This window comes from Lemur catta, chromosome 3 (assembly GCF_020740605.2).
Source record: "Lemur catta isolate mLemCat1 chromosome 3, mLemCat1.pri, whole genome shotgun sequence".
NCBI lineage: Eukaryota > Metazoa > Chordata > Mammalia > Primates > Lemuridae > Lemur > Lemur catta.
This window is the reverse complement of record NC_059130.1, coordinates 71,002,464-71,023,416: the sequence shown is the minus strand read 5'-3', so window position 1 is coordinate 71,023,416 and position 20,953 is coordinate 71,002,464. Positions and strand designations below refer to the sequence as shown.

The following is a 20,953-nucleotide window of genomic DNA, read 5'->3' as shown; positions in this document are numbered from 1 at the left end:
TTGTCCCTAGCACTAAAGCTAATAAGAGCCAGGATTCTCCAAGGTACCTTCCTTTTCAGCTTCAAGTCTAATTACACTTTCTGCATTTCAAACGAGTAAGGTACTTATGGCTAGGGAGAACACTCACATTATTTTATAGTAGAACAAATTAAGAAACCCTGCGTAAGTGGGCAGAATGCCAGATTGCAATTCTCCCAGAAGTCCTGACTCACACAGCAATGTTTCTTGTAGGATCTCTACATGTTTAGATTTTTTTTAGAGTTTTTATTATAAGGAAAATTTGCACAGTAGCTCTTTTTTAAACTTCTTTAGTAAAACACAAAATTAGCAATGTAACTGTAAGTAAGAGGATCTAGGTGAATTAGAAAACACATGAAGTTTACACATAAAAGCTGAAATAGGCAATACAATCTCCATATTTCCTGGAAAGTGGTTGACAAGCCATGAATTAATCACAATGAACATAATAATATGCACAGAAACACTAGAGAATAGGGAAGTACTCAATATTTTAGAGAATTATTTTTCCTTGATTATACATATAAGCATTATGATTTATCCAAATATTTGGTGAAATATTATTGGATTCTCTTCAAACTTTTATCTGTTCTAGATCAACCTGTGTATTTTTCATAACAAAACAAATTGAGTCTTTGTAATCAGTATGAAAATTTATAAAGTATGTTTTCACAAAAATATATTTATACTATAAGATATAGCAATGCTTTTAATAAGCAGGTGGAAGACATAGTTTAAAAAAGTTATACTTAAAATGCTAATTAAATCTTGCGATGAAGTTTCTACATCAAAAGACGACAGCTTTTTCACTTAGGCACTTCTGGGAAAAGACTATCAACCATTAATAGTCCTTATGACAAGCCTGAACGCTAATGTTTGCAAGCTTTCAAAGGAGTTGCTAATTATACACAAAGGAACAAAAGGTGTTGAAAACTATAACAAAAGGGCTTAGATTAGTCCAGGGAAGTTTCCTAAATTCAAAACCTACTAAACATGTTTTCCTTGGAGAAGTATGATTATTAGTTATACCCTAATAAAAAAAGTAAAGAAAATGTTAGGGTTTGCTTTAACAGTACTAAACTAAGAATAGTAAGACCTAAGTTTTCCAATGCACTTTTCTTCCATAGTATTAACCTAGGTATTACATGAGAATGGTTACTGTATATCATCCTTCTTTGTGACGTCGGATCATCTGTAAAAATGGCTAGTGCAGAGTATGTGCTTAGTCAAAGTTTATGAAAAAAATGAAGGAAGGAAGGGAGAGACGGAAGAATTCAGGGTGGAGCAGAGAAATTAGACCTTTGTTCTTTAAATCTAATCAGGTAACTTATTTATTTGAATCAGAGCACTCACTCTGACTTTTTACCATCAGTCAGTTTCTGAAATGGTAACATACATGGTAGGAGGCACACTATACCTTCTATATCACCCACTCAGTCCCCAACTCACCTTAAACAGAGAGAAATATCTTCAGTGAAGATAAATCAGGTATAAAACTATTTGAGAAGTATTTATTATTTATGTTTTTATAATACATTTATTACATTTACTGCTTTTCTGAAATAGGGAAGAGAGAGATGCTAACAAGGAGGCTAGGAGCACAGAAGGGAGAGACTATGTCTACTATTTTTTCCACTTAATTATTTAGTATTGACTGGTGCCAAGAACAAGATTCCAGTTTGGGATGCAAAATACAGTTGACCCTTGAACAATGTGCTTGTTAGAGGTGCCTACTCCCTGCACAGTCAAAAATCCACATATAACTTTTGACTCCCCCCAATATAATAGCCTGCTGTTGAAGGTAAGCTTTATTGATGACATAACATAAGCATTAGGTTAATACATATTTTGTATGTTATATGTGTTATATATTACATTCTTACAATAAAGTAAGTTAGAGAAAAGAAAATATTATTAAGAAAATCACAAGGAAGAGAAAATATATTAATTATTCATTAAATGGAAATGGATCATCATAACGATCTTCATCCTTGTCTTCACCTTGAGGAGGCTGAGGAAGAGGAAGAGAAAGAGGAGGTGTTTCTCTGTCTCGGGGGTGGCAGGGGCTGGAGAAAATTCAAATATAAATGGACCTGTACAGTTCAAATCTGTGTTGTTCAAGGGTCCACTGTATTTACATATATTTAACTAAAAGCTTAACAACTTTTCAAAATGTAAATCTTTTTATTTCTTTCCTTGCTTACTCTTCATCCCAGTCATGAGATCAGGGATAAATATCTAGTCCCATTTCTTGTAGAATTTTTTTAATTAGCATTTTTTTGTTGTTTTACTTGTCATGGTTCTTACTCTCAAATTGTGCTCTACATCTTCTCTTTTTTACCAAAGGATAAGCAATATGTATTCCTCTTGGAAGATCAGATGGAAACAAAACTCCGGGTGGAATTCCTACAGGCTAACCAGCCCTACCTCAACCTGGAGTCCTGTTTACATGTCTTTTATTCCTATCATCTTGCTGCAATGGGACCAAAAGCCAGAGAAGCTCAAATTTTTGAAAGGCCACAAACATACAATTTTTAGAATAACAAGCATGTACCTGAATAGCCTGATAGTCCCATAGTTTATTCTTCATGTTACCATTCCCACAGTAGCATTTAGCCAACTCCATTATTTCTTTTCTTCTAACCTATTTCTGAATAGAAAAATAAACTAATTTGGAATAGTGGAAGTCTAGAACACAGGACATTTTGGTATCTTCTTCAGTACTACAATTAGTTTCCAAAGTAAAGCATCCTTAATAGTTCAGCAATAAGAGGAACCACAATCCTACAGCAATAGGGACCTTTAAAGCACTCTTCTAGAATTAATAATCATTAATAATAACAATATTTATGTAAATTGTCAAAGATGACAGTCTAGTAACCTAGGAGTCAAAGTTGGTTGAACTGATACCAGACATTTTATCCTTTAGCCTTATCCTCTGATGCCATGTTACAAGTACAATCTCCACTGATCCACACAGGACTGATTCATTTATAATTTTGCAGTTGATAAAGTAATTGCTGAGGATTTTTCTCTGTTCCGATTTAAAGTGTGTGTATGTATATACATATATATTATGTGTATATACACATATATTACAGGTATATTCTATAACTCAAAGTATTACTGTCCCTGTTTTCCATTTTAAAAGCATGTCTAATTGTAAGAAACATATATTTGTGAGAAAAAGAAACCAAGTCTATTTGCAAAAACATCAGATTCCTCTCAATCCCCACTATGAATAACTAGTAAGAACTGAGCTCAGTATGACACAAATGTCATATAAACCAAGACAAGAGGCAATGTTCTTCATTGGATTTAGAATCAAAAGGATAGCTCTCTGATCCTAGCTGTGTAGCTAGTTACATACATGTCCCTTGATAAATCCCTCAACTGCTGTGTTGTCACCTCTTTTCCTGCAATAGGAAAAGTCTGGAATACTTGCCTGAAATATCTAAAGTCCTTAATATATTTATAACCCTAGTTTGAGAGGTATTCTTCAGGGATGGTGACAAATAAAGCTTTTCAGTTTATATTTGCTATTTTTACAGAAGGAAGAGAGAAGCACAGTAACTCTACAATCTTAAAGGGATTAACCCATACTTTAAAATATAGGTGAATTTATTGCCTAATGTGAAAACATGCTAATGGTATATAAACCAAGATGATTCTATAATAAAAGGCAAAAAAAGCACATAAACACTTCAGGATTTTGTTTGCTTATTTGTTTTGTATGTTTTTGCTCAAAATTTGGTACTATGTTTTTGCTCAAAAATATAGTATGTATGGTACTATATTTCTGTAAAAATTTTAAAGAGTGCTTATCTATAAGTATAGATTTAACTGCATATTCACCCAATAATTTTGATCAATATTAAATTTTAAAGAATTAGAAACAACATATTCATAAACTCAGAAGAAAACTATTTCCAATTTAGCATTCTTAAGCTAATAGTTTCAGATATTCTAGAAAGTCAATAGACAGTTTTGGATTATGGATAGTATTTTTTGAAGGAACTGATTTTTAAGTTCTCAGATATCAGAGTTACTATTGTGCCATGGCTCATAATGGAAGATGATTCTTTAACTAGATATGTCAGAGAGTCTAGAAACAGTATACAATTTATCTTTCTTCCAAAATTTGGCTAAAGGTACTCAATAACATTATTGAATTCAGTGTGGTTGGTGTTTAAAATTTCAGTCATTGGGGAGGCTAAATGTTCTTTCTTACTGGAATGGTTATGCCTTTTTATTTTTCTCTCCTTAATACATTTTTATCCTCTGTATCTAAAAAGGGCTCACCCCACAAAAAATGTTTGCAGACATCAAAATCAACAGATTTTTTAAATGAGAAAACTTTTAATTAAATGTTTAAAGAAACTTTTGGAAATTTAAACATATCTTGCAATAACTGAAATCAAAAAGTTCTTCTTGAGTGAAAAAAGAGCAACCTTCTACATATATGTCTAGGACTTCCATGGAAAAGATGTCTGCAAAAGCAAAATTCCTTGAGAAGAAGTCCACTTTTGAAACTTGTTTCAGACAACTGAGAAATCAAACCTTTATCTCCTGCACTGGCACCTGCTAAAATTCAGAACGAAGGTATTTGTCATTGGTTTCTGAACTGCATACATAGATATATAACAAACCAGAATGCAGATCTTACACCAAGACCCTGGGAAAGAAGTGGGTTCAGGGTTAGGGTGGTACTAATCTTTGAATTTCACAGTATTGAGGATGACCCAAGAGAAAGTGAGTAGGAAAATTCAGATGAGAAGGCAGATGGGAAACCCTGGACCAGGGCAAGAAGATTCGGAAAGGAAGGTCGGGGTTTGAGCCTCAGAGATTTTTTGAGTGAGGATATTGTTAAAGTGGAAAGGAAGAAGCACTGAGGAAGAACCATTAAGACCATAAATACACTAAGAGCTTGAACTCCTTGAAATGATTAAAAAGTTGCACAATTGTATTTCAGTCTTTCAGAATCTTCATATAGCACCATTTACCCAAGTTGAATATATTTTTCTAATTGAATATGATATCATTTTATTTGTAGAAACATTTTTTATTAGAGTTGGAACGTCTTTAATCCAAGGTCATGCTATTCATAGTTAGGAACTACTCTATTTTTATCAGAAACTATTTTATTTCTTATTTTTAGATAGAAGGCTTATCTAAAATTTCCCAAATTTGCCTTTTCGTTTCATGCAGAGCTCATCAAGCATAAACTGTTATATTTCCTTCACCAAGTGTCAAAAGTGTCAGTAGCGTTGGGTGAGGGTCCTCTCTAATTGCTGCTAATTCTCCTCTGGACCTGTAGCTCTCCTTAAGTCTTTCTGATAACATAGCCGTTGGAGTATTTGGAAACTTTTCCCCAAGGGTTACAGAGAAAACATGTCTAGTGAAGAAAAACATTTGAAGTATATACAACGAAGAAAACCCTCATCCTAGACACTGACTGCTTAAGTAGTTTGCATTTCTCTACTTCCAGCCAAACAATAAAGTATACCACTGAATGTGAAATCCTGCTGAAAGAAGGTCCTCTGAAATTTCTTTGATCTGTTATATGGGGATTTCCTCACAGGGTAACTGTGAGGGGATTAAGAACTCTTACAAGGGATGCTACAGTGGAGTTAGACCAATTCAACCATAGTGAAGTGTCATAACTTATGAATTGCAGTTTTAAAAGTATAATAACCTACGCTTTCCCCTATTAGTCTCTGTTTAGTATTTGCACAATCCATTCTTTATCCTAGTCATGCAAATAAGCACATTACTTATTGTTATTATGAATAAATTATTTATTCCATTCACTTTATTATATTGAATTGCCCAATTATTTTTGAGGCAATTTAACAATGTAAAATTCCCTAAGCATATTTATTTAGTTTTTTGAAACAGAAATAGTTCATTTTCATTTAATAATATTCAAATCATCTTAATTGCCTTCACTGATACATGTAATGTTTCGAATCTTAATAATTAGAGTTATTTAACTTGCAGGGTAGCCAACTATGTACTGGAAAATGAGGGCAGGGCTCCAATTAATGTAGGAAAAGAATGTTTGCATGTTTTAATAACTTTTAAGAGGAAACATAAGATTTAAGCTGTAACCATAATTATAGATGTTAGAAATGGAAAGCACGTTTGTTTGCTTAACTCATCTCAGTATGTACAAAATTATTCCACAGAAAATGTAGATTTGTTTAATTAATATTAATTTGATTGTACTAGGTAAGATATATTGAAGGGAAGAGACTCCGAAGCAGAGAAACAGGATCTGTTAGGAGACTGTAGTTGTGTCTAAGTATGAGATAGAAAATAGTGAAAGAAAATATATAATCATCATCATCATCATAGCTAAGCAGTGATAAAGTGTTTCCAAATTTTTTCTATTTAATCTTTACACAATGTATAAGTAAATGATTTGAATACAGATCCATCTGACCTTAAAGTTCATTTTTCTCTACACTAAAATCATCTGATGACATTGATCTTATTTTTGTAACCTATATTTATTGAGGTATCATGAAGCAACCATATGGAATTGTCCAAAACATTTCATAAATGTCTGATTGCAGTTTGAAAATCTGGTCTGAGTTTAAGACATAGTAAGTAGAAACAAAATGATCTGAAAATAAGGAATAAACTCATTTATTTACCTAAGAGCTTACCATAAGTACTACTACTGGTACTATTGCTAATAATAGCCAGTACCATTTATTAACTCCTGACAAATTGATACTATTATTACTATCTGATAGATTTCTTATTTATTATGCATCTTCCTTCACTGGAATGTAGGCCCCATGAGAGCAGCTTCCTGAGGCTAACTTGTATATAGCTGAAGGCCTAGCTCTTTTACTACACATGGTTTCAAAGTGCTGAAAACACTATTATTGAATGAACAATCAATTTCATTGATCTGGAGTGTAAGTAATTGGCTTAGAGAAGATCAACCAACCATTAAATGAGCCCCTGGGGTTAGAGTTCCCTTCTAACCACAATGTGACATTGTGATAAGAAAGACGAGTGCCTTTCTTAAAGATCCTTTTCCTAGAAATGAGATACGAGCATCTTATACTTGAGTTTTAACCACAATACCACAAAAATAGAAAAGGAAGTATAATGATAAGAATGTTTCTTTTTCTTCAAAAAATGATAAATTTTTGTCTTGTTAATTGCATGCCCAGGGAACATAAGGTAGGAAAGGTCCTCTTACTGCTATTTCACAGACTCAGTGATTGAAAGAGGCAAGCAAAGAGGCACACAGAAGTTTAAGCATCCAAAGGTAATGACAAGAGTGGTCACCATTCCCTAGATGATAAAATATGAATGCAGTGTGTCATTATTGTTTTTATAATCTAAAGGCATGTATTCATAAAGCTTGTTTAATACAAGGGCATTTTTCAGTTTCTGTATTTTTATTTTCCAAAAAAAAATGATGGAGATTAATAGAAATTGAGGAATTTTCCTATGAGTTACTTCTTAAATATTATATTTTAGTTCATTTACTTACAAGATATTCAGAATCATTCATTTATATAAGGAGCTAAAAGCTATGATAGCTACTGCATTTGTAGCAGCTGTGCTTTATGTGATGATCTGCTTAGTTAAATACTGTCAATTTTTACTGCTCAGGAATTCAGTGCTACTTGGGATTCACCCTATTTTCAATTTACATTTGAACCAAGCACCTAATAACTCCATTATTTTACCTCAAAAATAAATCAGTGACTTCAAGAATTGCCTAGTTTTTCCTTTTCATGCTCTAATTCCATATTTGTAAAGTCACCACTATAATTGTGATAATTTTTGAAATTTTTATTGCTAACTACTCAAGAACATAAAATAATATGTAAATTATTTTAACAAATTTATTTGGTAAATAAATTCAATGCAGTCATAAGATGTCATTGCTAATTTTAAAACATACTTCCAATTATAAATTAAAGTATAAAAAGTGATAACTTTTTCTGGGTGAGCTTCATTTTTTGATTATATTTTCATGTATTTTTATTATACCACCTCATTAGCTATGTTATTGGGACAGGAAGGACAATTTGAGGCTAGGATATACCAATGAATTATTGAAATTTTATGATTAATCCTCTGTTATTAATTTCCAATTTTTAAAGTTATCTATGAAATTTAGTTCTGTTATGCGTAGGGATTTTTAGATCAAAATAAAAAAGAAGAAACTTGATCCAAAATATATAAACCTCCAGAGATCCTATTTATTATAAAAGATCAGAAAACTAAATTAATTCTTCACATTACTATGACTCAAGCCCATACCTACCTTTGTACACTATTACAGGATTGGTTGGTTTTTGATACTATTGTGATGGTACCTAACCATTTTTTTGTGTTTCCTCATATCATTAGAATGTTTACTAAATAAATAAATTTTATTTAAAGGGCTTCTGCTGCCAGAAAAATTAATGCACAAATTTTATTTCAATGCCTTTTCTATGTACTTCACTGTATAAAATATTAACCAAACTTGACAAAAGAGTTTCATATAATGATAACATATTAACTAAGATATTTAATATGTCAGATATTGTTAGTTTAAATCAGTCAAAGACCACCAGTATGATCTCAATCTTTCATCTAGAGATATCCTAAAGGTCCCATGACTAAGATGATACATTTAGTCATGAGACAAGGTACTTTATTATATATAAACATATATATCTAATACATATACATATATATATATGTTCTCTCTCTCTAGATATATGTATCCATAATATATGTACTCCATTTATATCTACAGCTATATGTATATCTTCCTCATATATATTTCCCTCTCTCATTATATTTAATATCTACATATATATAGCATTATTCCTCTCTCCATAAATCAGGCAGATGGACGGATAGTATACATGCTATTATTTATTGATTTTTATGTTAGTTTGCAGAAGCAGACTTCTGGCCTTATAATTTGTATGAGTCTTATTCCTTCATTTAATAACAATTGATTTATTACTTTGCTTCCCCTATTTACCTGATATGAGAGCTTATAGTGATGACTCCATGTCATCACTCTGTTATGTATTATATTAACATCTTTTAGTACAACTTTTATTTAGCTAAAATGAAATATAGTATAAAGCAGTACCTCAAAGAATAAAAGTAGTTGTGATGGCATTGCCAAGTAGAGTAACTACATCTATCTGCAAACACAAAGGGAAAAAGAGGGGCCTTGGGCATGTTTATTAATAATTTGATTTCAAGTAGATTCTACTTAATAAAATTAATTTATATTATTAATCAAGAAATTATATTATAAATTATAAAATGCCATTATTATATAAAAATAAAAATAACTAGTATGTGACAATTCTACAAAACTGGACAGAATTATTTGATATTTGTAGAATGATCACCAAGAAATAATGAAGTTTGCTACATAGGACTGCATATTCTTAAATGAAGGAAAATATAATTGCCATGGTAGAGACAGAAAGTCTGATAAAGTAATATAATCTTAATGTAGTAGCAATATTCCTTAAATTTTGAACACTGTCAGTCAAGTTTTATCTCCACGTTTCTTCCAAAATAGAACTTGGCAAGACTACCAGTCTCTTCTTAAGAAGAAAAGTAAAAGTCTGTCTCCATAAATGTGGCTGAGAACAAATTTAAACAAGAGTTTGCATAAGCCAATTGCTTATACAATTGCCTGTTTCTGCAAGCAAACACTGAAGAATGGTCACGTATATTGGAATTTCAACTCATTTGGTATCCAACCACTCAATCTGATATCCAGAAAAACCTCAATATCCAAGACAATGGTGGCATCTGGCAATTTTACTATTGATGAGCACAATTCACAAAAGAACAAGGTTGTATGATCTGACATCAGTGTAGATTTTACTACATTTCATATCAAGATGGCAGCTTTCATGGGAGTCCTTTGCTATATACAAAACTCCAATACAGACACATTAATTCAATCCATCTATAATACAGCCTTTGAATGAATGCTACAACAGCCACCTTAATTCTCTGTATAATTAGAATTCTCTCAAAGGATTGTGAAAGATTTTTCTTCTTTAATCAGGGCATTTTTTCCCTCATTATGTAGCTCTCTCTTAAGCATAAATATGTTGGATCCAATGTTTTGGTTGAGATATTTGAAAAAGTACTTAAATTGTCCATTATAATGTTATTCTTTGATCAAGTTTTTCAATTCAGTTTTTATTCTTACTTTTAAACAAGCACAAAACAAGCTTAACTTTTTTCTTTCTTTAAAAGTTATGTATAGAAATATTTCCTTTTTTAAAAAGTCATATTAATATTTTGATGAATTAAATAGTTTTAAATGAATGTAAATGTAAAATTCCCATCTAATCTTATATTTTTAAATAAATGCTTTTATTTACATTTATGTATCATTCACACCAAAGAAATTCATTAGGTAGTTGGAATTTTCCTCTTATTCAGAATCTATTTCTTAGAACAATGTAAATATAATCAATAAAAATAAAACATCATGAAGATTATTTATTAATGTTAAGCAATATGAGACCCTTTGTCCACTAATTAGTCTTTCAGGATCTTGGGGGGGAAAATAAAGTAAAATTTAGCTTTTCAATTTAACATAGTTTGGAATAATCTTTCTGATCTAGGAAGAAATAGGAAGCTAGAAGAAAGAGGATATATTTAAAACACGGTCCACTACTAATTGCTTTCCAAAGAAATGAAGCAGCATATGTTAAGAGGTATAACACATTACCCTCATAGGCCACTAGAACAAGAACATAAAAATTCATTTATTATTTAATAAAATGACATTTTGGCGGTTGCAAAAAAATTTTAATTGGAAGGCCATTAGACTGGGACAGCTCCAGTGCTTTAGTTTCTTATATAAGCAAACTGAAGCCCAAGGTAAACAGTAAAATGAAACAAACTAAATCAGTCAGAAACTGGCAACTAACTTCTTATTAGGGAATTTACACCAGATCATATCTAATAAGGCAAATGACTGGCTGTAGCGAATCAAGTAATTTCTTTACTTTGCTTCTGCATTCAGCTCATAAAAGCCCTTTGGTCACGCTGCTAATGCAGAGCTGTCTGAAGCTCTTCCAGTCTGAGTGCTGCCCAATTCATGAATCTTTCTTCATTCAAATAAACCCTGCCAAATTTAATTTGTCTACAGTTTTTCCTTTAAATGGGTTCATTAGAAGTATTTTTCCTATCAACTCATTTACTTTGTCAAGATAAAAACAATAAACAAACATCAACAAAATACAACATAAGGTGAAGTGTGTACTTTGCATCCTGCTAACTTTGATTTAAGAAGGTAGCCCTGGAGCTAAGCCTAGCCCCTGGCTCTTAGCTCTACCTAGCTCTCACCTAGCCTGGGAGAAATCAGTAAAGACAGCCTACAGAAAGTCAGTTAGATTTCAGGCAACTCTCCCTTTGTTTTCACCTCTACCATTTTCTTGCTTTAATTGCTACTGTCCCCAGCCCACTGGCAACTCCAGTTGGCTCTAGGGAAAATGTTGTGGGTCAACTTTTTTGTCTTAGCTCTGCCAGTCAGTCCTTGTACTCCCTATGTATACATGGTTTCATTTGGAAAAGACTAAAACTGAAAATGATGATCAATATTTGCAAGAGAAAATATCGTTTCTAATTAGTAGAGATTAAACACATGGCCCAAAGAGAGCACTTTTTTAAAGATTTAAAAGCCATTTGTACGTCTGGCCTCTGTTTCCATTACTGTATCTTTATAGTGGTTGTATAGAAACTACATAGCACTTCTTGACTCCAATATAATTTGGCACAATAACGGACCAAAAATTGAATGTAACCATTGTTAGAAACCTCAAATAACTTATTTGGAGCAGATATAAAATTATCACAGAGAGAATTTAAAAAAGACACCAGTTAAGTCCATATAGAATAGTCATTGTGTCTCTTCTATACAACATCTTTTAAATCTTCTCCAGCACAGTTTCATCCTAATTTAATATAAACATTTCCAAAAGTTTAATCACAATTATAAATTTAGATTATGACCATGTTTGAATCTAAATATTGAACCAAATCTAGCAAATATTCTGTATGTGAAAGAACTCCAGACAAAGAGAAGAGTAGGAAGTGAGGACAACTAGCATGAGTTAAACACGTCATGTGTTTCAGGAGCCCAGCCAGGGTCTCAATGGCTCCAGCACCCATCTCACATGCTCAGAAGCGAGACTACTCATCTCAAAAGGATGAAGAAAAAGTCTCTAAGAGGCTCTCCCACTAGCAAAGAAATACCTTTTAAACTTAGGTCTACTTGACTACTTTTCACTCTATGAGTTACCAAAGTTGTTCCACTCTAGTGAGTCTTAGTGTCTTTATCAGTAAACTGAGGCAGTTGATTTTTAAAGCCTCTTCCATGTATAAAATCTATTATTTTAAATTTATATAATCAATCACTATAATGTTTAATAATTCAGAGAACCATCTAAATCATTATTTTTCTTGATTCTAAAAAAAAAAAAGTGCTATTTTTTGTTACCAAAGTAGGTATTAAATGATTTTTAAACTATATTTCATTTCTTTTCTCAAATCTAGGGAAATGAGCTGATTTATCTTCCCTTATTTCTTAAATACACATGTATTTTTAAAATAGTGTCAAGTTTAACATTGTTGACAAAGGGCAAATCATTTGAAACCACTCAGGTTTTTAAACATGCAACTCCCAATAGTATTAATTGAAGTTTAAGGACTCTGGCTGCTGAGATACTTGGAGAACTCCCTTTGGATTTCTTGTGATGCTTTCAAAACAATTAAGTCGTCGCTACAGTGCTCTGTGGGCACAATCCTAAAGATGAAAGATGCAATGGTCTGTTTACAGTGAGTACTTGTTAGAGAAGGTATTGCTTCATGCTGCCACATAGCAGAGCATGTCGGCAGGAGTCCATTTGAAATGGCTGCCAGTTTTCCTCTCATAAGCTATTCCACAATAATCAGGCAACATAGGAATGGAAAAGAAAGAGTGTAGAGAAACTGGGCATGATTCTAAAAATTCTATTTTGTATTTCTTCAAATATACCCTGGACTAAAACATAGCTTTTCAATGTTCCTTGTGTTTGTTGAATGTAATTGCTTTGTTATTGTTTGGTTAATCTCACCAAACCACTTCTAAATTCAAGAGAAATTTCTTTTATCTTGCTCTTTTTGTTCTGAGCTAGGACAAGATGATAACAGTGGCTGGCATTAGTGAGTTAATATTGTAACCAAAACTGACATCCCACTCAAGTACCCACAATTTAAAAGAGTAATGAATTGTCAGTTTTAACTGGAAAGGGTTTTTATGTGATCTTAGAAGTCTTTTGAATATTTATTTTGTTCCCCTTTACACAAGTCTGTATAAGATTGATCTTGTTAGTTCCAAATGCAAGTCTCTCTTGGCCAGATTCGGAAAATAAATTAGACTTTTCAGACATTACGAAGGCTGAATCAATATATTAATAAGGAAGAGGTATTTGAAAGATGTATTAGCCACAAAAAGATAGCACATTATTACATCAGAAATATTAAACATGTTTAATCAAAGTAATCAATTGTAGTTACATATAGATTCTATAAATAGTATGGAGATTTACTTAAATATGTTAAAGATTCAATCCACTTTATCATATGATTAGAGCTTACACACAAAAAAGCAAGAAATTAAAACTTGAATTGACAGATGGAGTAGGACATTATATCTTTTTTTTTCCTTATCACTGATTTTTTAAAAGTAACTCCATAAACTCAGACATTAAAAGTTAGCCAAGTCATATTCTGTGAGGGTTCTCATTCTGTAAACAAATATTTAATGAGCATCTATCAGAGGCCAGACCGCACGCTAGATGTTGGTGATAAACTTTAAATAAGGCAGTATTTCCACCTTTAAGAGACTTAGCATCCAGTGTATAAACAGGCATAAAAGCGTGAACATTTAAAACTCAGAATACTTTAGAAAGGATCTTGATGCAAACCAGTTTTTGAAATTTGCAGACAATGAAATACTTACTAAGTGACAACAACCCTAAAAGACATGCCTGATTATCCTCATTTTACAGATGAGCAAACTGACCCTGATTGATTACACAGCTTGATATTGTTTACTAACGGTAACAATGCTAATTATGGTAGAGTAAGAATTTAAGTCCGGATAAATTGACTTGAAAGTCCATTCTATTTCTATTTTACAACTTTAACTCCATTCAAGTCAATTAATAAGTAAAATTACTTTCAAAGTTACATTCAGTGTATCTGGCAAAATCTTAAACTTCTAGAGTAGGTTGAGTGACCATGTTGGAGGCTCTTTCAGAGCCTTGGAGTTAACCAGAATTTCTTGTAGTAATTTAAAACAATATATAGAAGTACTAGCACCACCTCTTAAGAGAACTATCATTCTATCTTTTTAATTGAAATCATTCCCCAGATATAAATCTATCAAATGTTGTATAGCAGAAAACTAAGACAATATTGTATTTATTAGTCAACGACATCCCTTCAATGTATTTTATTAAACTGTACACTGGTAATATATCAATTTCATCAATGCTTACATTAGTATCAAAACTATTTTGTAAGAATTTTGTATTGTGATGTTAATTAAAATATGATTAAATATAGCGCAGTGGAAAGAGCTCTAGTCAGGAAGCAGATCATATCCATGTAAGATCTGGCTTTGCCACTTACTATCTTTTTGATCTGGAGCAAGAAACTCAACTTATCTGCACTTTAATTTTCTTATCTGAAAAATGGGATTACCATACCTATTCACTGGTCCAGGGAGTTGTTGTAAATCATGCAAAGCACCTTTAACTCTGGCCATGAATAGGGAATGGATTCTAAGCCCCATGAGAGCAGAGGCTGTTTTAGGAACAACAACACCAGAAAGAATTGAGACCAAGCTATACAATATTATTTCACTAAGGTTATGTGAATATTTAGTAGCAAAATTGGAATTAGGATCTTAGTCTCTTAAGTATAGTCTCTTTCCACCACGACCGTATTTCGCAAAATAAACAGGTATATTGCGAGAGAAATAAAAGCCTGCTGTGTCAAGTAAGTTTGACCAAATTGAACAATAAGAAATTTAAAGCGTAAATTTTGTAATCAGACTTTAATTTGATCCTTGGTTTTGATACTTCCTATTTGTATTATTTTGTATAATTTGCCTAACTTAAATGAGTTCACCACGCCTTCCCAGTTTCAATGTCCATAAAATAGAGATGCTAGTAATATTTGCATTGTGTTGCCTTTTGGGTGGATTGAAAATGTTAATAGATATCAAGCATGTAGCATGGTATATGGCATGTAGTAATCACTCCTTCATGGTGTATATATGTTATCTATGGATACTGCAACAAATTATCAGAAACTTTTTGGCTTAAAACAACAAAAAAAATATTATCTTACAATTCTGTATGTTAGAAGTCCAACACTCATTTTACTGGTTACCGTCAATGTGTGGGCAGGGTTGCATTCCTCCCTGGAGGCTTTAGGAGAGAATACACTTCCTTGCCGTTTCCAACTTCTAAAGGCTTCCCACATCCATTGGCTCCCCACCTCTTCCTCCACCTTCAAAGCTAGCAATAGTGGGCTATCTTTCTCACAGCACACAATTCTGACTTCTTTTTCTATCTTTCTATTTCATTATAAGAGCCCTTATTATTACATTGGGCCTACGTAGTTAATAAAGGATAATCTCTCTATTTTAAATTCAACTGATAAGCAACTTTAATTCCATCTTCAACCTTAATTCCCCTTTGTCAGGTAAAGTAGCATATTCACAGGTTACAGGGATTAGGACATGGGCATCTTTGAAGGCCATTATTCTGCCTACTATAGTAGCTCTGATAAAAATCATTCTTGCAGAATCCTATGCACATTTACTACTTGAATGTTTTAGAGAGGAATATAGCATTCAGAGTTTTTAAACTTATTTGAATCCCTTTTATTGCATATTATTTTTTGAAACTATTGCTCCAAAGAATACACTTTGGGAAATGATGTATTGTATCATATTCCCTCCAATGTATTTGTCAATAAATGGACTGTGAGGAAGGATGGATAGATAGACAAATGGGTGTGTATATATGTATATATGCATATGTATGTGTAGATGTGTATATATATGTAAATATGTATATATGTATACATACATATATAAATTTCCTATATGACTGAATATTTTCATGTACTTTGTGATAATTCTCAATTTCACTCTTGAAAATATTTTTCTCTTTTCTCTGACATTTCTTTAGCACTAATTTTACTTGTTTGATACATGTGATTCAGTGCAATTCTCAGGAGGAAATCCTTATCAGTTGGAATAGGTTTAAAGGTGCACACCAGACCCTAAATTTATGTATTTCTAATGTCATATATTTACTCAAATATGGAAGCAATCCTTTTCTACATTACATTTTCTACTCTTGTTTAGTATACACAAGACAAGAAAAGAAGCCTATATGATGTCACTTCTAAACTCACATTTTACATGTGATGTCCCCATGTGTTCTTGTTTTTAGATTTTTCAATCTTAGACATTAGATTTTGAAGGATGAAGAAATACGTTAATACTACAAGAAGACCCAATGCCAAATTATATGCCTTCATCAACTGATTAGAATTTTCTTTCTATTCATTTTACACTGATTTAATTTTCAATTATTTTCTTTCTATTTGTTCAGCACTTTCTAATCTTTTATAACAAAAGAATGGATGGCACACACACAAAAGAAAAAAAACCCAGCCGCCATCCCCGAATTTCATTATTTTATAGTCATTAACACATGGTTGCAAACTCCAGTGAAGTATTTCCTCTGAAGAAAAGGGAAAAAAAAAAAAAACACAGTGATAACTAAGTATACCCCTTGGTGTATGCAAGACAAACAATATTTTTCCCAGCATGTCTCTAATCCCCTCAGTGGTATAAGCTTCTCTGTGAAGAACTGATGACAATATCCTCATCCTCTCCATTAACATAACAATTGCTACATTTAAAACAAAGACATTCTAATTTGAACAATATAAGAAGATTGTGAGATATTTCTGGTCCTTGAGAACAGAGCTTATGGTCAACCTAGGAAATAGAGATACTAAACCTGAGCAGGAATTAACTCTTTCTGAACCAATCCATACCACTATCTGTATCCTTTAAGAAGACCACTGCCAAGGCACCCATGAAGACAAGAATAAATTATTTTTCCTGCTTCAGTGTTTGATTCATCCTGGAGCCAGTCTTGCCATAGACAGACATTATCCATCCTTTACTTAAACAATCAAAATTTAAGTGATTGTCATGTTAATGCCTGATCAAACTTACCATTTATGTTTTTCCTTCCACATTTCATAAAAGAGGTACATGAGACACAAAATTGTTACTGTGAATGAATAAATTAACTAGAAATACCACTTGCTCTTGGATTTCTGGAGTATGCAACAAATTCACAACATTCCTGTAGGCTACCTCTCAGGAGACATGAGGACTTTAAAAGAGTAATATTCCTAAGGACACCTGACAAATAAACACAAAAAGAAACTAAACCATGAAAATAGAACAGGGATATACCTCCTCCCCATTAATCAGAATTTTGGGAAATTCATGAAAAAATGAGTCTATAGAGGCGCAGGCTCTGTTCATACCAAGTAAACATGTACTTGTAAAACACTAAAATGTTTTGTAAGCCATTCTCCTCCATTAATTCCTCAGGAGTATGGGATATCTACTGATGATGTGGTCCAGATCCAGGTAAGGATAATCAGATGCTCTAAATTATTAGCATTCATTTGATCATCCTACCTTTCATATGATTCCAAGTTTGGTGCTATCACTCCGATTTAACACTAAGCCCCCTCTGTATTTCCTATAGCAATATAGGGATAACGGTTTAGTCTTCCCATAGTTTGCACAAAGAATCCAAGAACTATAGCATTACAATATTCAGTCCTATGAAAATATCTCGTTCTTCCTGGAGAATAATTTTTGCATAGCCTCCTGTTGGGAGGTAAGATTTGGGAATCACCACGGTCAATGTAGTCAGTCTCTCTTTCTCTCTTGTTGTCTCTGTCTCTGTATCTCTTTCTTATTTATGTTGTAATATCAAAGAAGTCAGGAAATAATTTTGCTTCCCTTTTCAGCAGTTCCACATAGATAAAATCACTGCCTATTATTACCTATTTTAACTGGATGGATTTATTTGCTCTTGTATTCTTACTTTTGCTATTGGTAATGACTACCATTTTGTACATGAAATCCTTTTGGGATGCTATTAAATCTTTTTCTTTAGTTGACAACAAAAGTTTTTCCAACAATTTGATCTGCAGTTAGTCTGTTGTTACAAAAAGTTAGAGGGTACACAACGAAATCTATTTTTTAAATAATTGCTTTATTTGTCTGACTAAAAGATGGTTGGTCTAAAATAAAAAAGGTTAGCAAGAATCTCATTAATTCTGATAAACAAAGTGGCTGAGTGGCATTTTAACATATTTAGATTTGATAAGAAGCCTTTTTGTCATTGCAAAGTTAAAAAATGGCTTGGCATATGCATTTTTCTGTGTCGTTCTGTCATCACTTAAAAAATAGGAAAATAGGAAGTCGGAGAACTAGGCAGCTAATATTTGTAACGATGCTGTTTGATTCCTCTGTCCAGTAAATGAGAAGTTAGAGTGACAAAGAAGAGCAGAAATTGAGGAGTTACAATGGATCACTGATCTTTCATCAGGTCACGAATACACACACAAATCTCTTAACAGACTCTTTACAAATGGCAATAATAATGTCACTTTTCAAGTACAGACTTTGGGTCTGGTTCTTAAAACATTTCATCTCTTAATTTTTAAGGTAATTCTAAAATGTAAGTTTCATTCTCCACAAAGCTTTCAATGGCCTAAGCGTTTCCATCTTGAGTTCATACACTTCTCAAGCAGCAGAGCCAAGGTCCACATTCAGGTCAGTCTTACTCCAACACTTTCATCCTTTCTGCTATGTAAGCCTGTGTCATGGCATCATAATTCTGGAAAGACCAGTTTCTCCACCAACTATGGTTCCATTAGTTGATTCATATCAGCTATGACAGCATAAGTTAATTCATTAAGAACAATATTGAGAAATATAAATAAACACTACCTGCCCTCCTGTGGCTTACCTTTTAGCCAAAAACACAGATATATTAACCAGTAATGGACTATGATAGGAGGGTGAAAAGAGTCAGGGATGACATAGAGGAGATGTGTTTAATTTTACTTGGAGGGAAGGAAGAGTATTCAGGAAAGAACAAAAACACAGAGATTTTTGTTAAGGGAGTAGCAACACGTTCAGTATTCCCACAGGGTAAGAGTGGTCAAAAGACAAAAGAAAAGGGCAGAGGGACTGTTGCACTGAGGGAAGCAGGCAGGAAGGGTTTGCGTGCCATTCTGGCTATACCACTTCCTATAGAGAGATCCTTAAAGTTGAATCATTTATTTAAGGGCCTATTTTGTACTATTTGATGTTTCAATCAAGTCTTTGTTAATATTTTAGATTTAAAAATCAAATAAACTATACAGTGAAAGGTATACTGAGTCTTATTGGAAACAAAATGCCTTATGTTCTTCCTTACTAATCATCAAGATAGTAAGCACTAGACAATTTGATGGTAAAATTCCAGATGATATGGAGACCCTTAAAAAATACCCATTCAGCCTGAAACACTGAAAATATAAAGAATGCATGCCAAGTCATTAGGTCAAAATACCAGATTCAGAGATTTTTCAATTCCAAATACATAGTATTCTAACTTTTCATCAGACAGACTATTTCCAATGAAAGGCTTAGTATTTTCTTCAGCCACATGTAATGTTTTCATTCTGGCTCAAGCAAAAGGAGTCCATGGGGCTGTATGTGATAGGCAATTTCTGATTATGTGATTGATGACAGGATCTGGGAAAAAGAGCAAGGTGGAGGCCAGTGTAACATTTTCCTCCCAATGTTTCCTGTGTATGCATATGCCTTCTCTATCTCCATCTGTCTCAGTGCTCCTTGTTTTATGTAATAGTCAGAGACAATTGAGGCCATGCTTGGCACAGTGCACTGTGCAGCACTTGGTGCCTATGGCTACTCATAAATATCACTTTATGGTGATGATATGGAATGTTAAGTACTGCACGGGGACATGGAGAGAACTGAAAAATTATGGAGCATATCAAATCAAACTGGTATATTTAGTTATCTTTGAACAGCAATATAACATTTTAATAATAAGTATAACAAATAACCCTTCTTTCAGAAGGTGATGGACTGGGAGTCTGACCTCTTCACTTATCTTGAAGGTATAAAACAGAAGATAAATTTGCTTCTGAAACATATAGTTCTTCCTATTTGATTAACTCCACATTTTAAGCCCTATGTATGTTCCAAGAAGTTCCTGTGAATCCAAAGTGTCCAGAGTTTCAAACATTCCCTCCCTTTGATCTTGATAAAGCCATACCAATTTTGACTATATACAGATGCAAAATGTAAGTCATATCATATTTTGGAAGCAGCCAAATTGAATAGCAAACCACACTTCAGAAAGCACAGATTGAGTTAAGTTGCCTTTAAGGAAGACCTCACTGCTGTGTACTAGACTGCAAAGTTAAAAGAGGAAGACGTAATACTGTCAAAGACAAGTGGGCTGTATGAACTGCAAATTCAAAAGCCTCGCAGTAATCCCAACCACATGTCAAGTCTCAGAAAGTGGGCCAGTGTCTCCTTTGGAGATGGCTGGGTGTGGGTGGGGGGAACCCTCCAAGGTGTGCAAAGCCAACAACTCTCCATGAGAGATGGATGAGCCATAGACTGTTTTTTGCCTTCACGTAATTGTTCAAAAGCTCTGCAAGCCATCTTCATTAGCTAAATAAATACCTTTGAGAGCAATTTTTTATTTGTTCAGAGCTGACTTAAAGTAACTAC

General features: G+C 33.0%; 1 protein-coding gene across 1 annotated transcript in view; it reads right to left on the bottom strand.

The window, feature by feature from the left end:
- Nucleotides 1-20,953, bottom strand: part of NEGR1 (neuronal growth regulator 1) — an 817,382-nt gene that overhangs the window by 443,720 nt on the left and 352,709 nt on the right. The gene's annotated exons all lie outside the window — the stretch shown is intronic.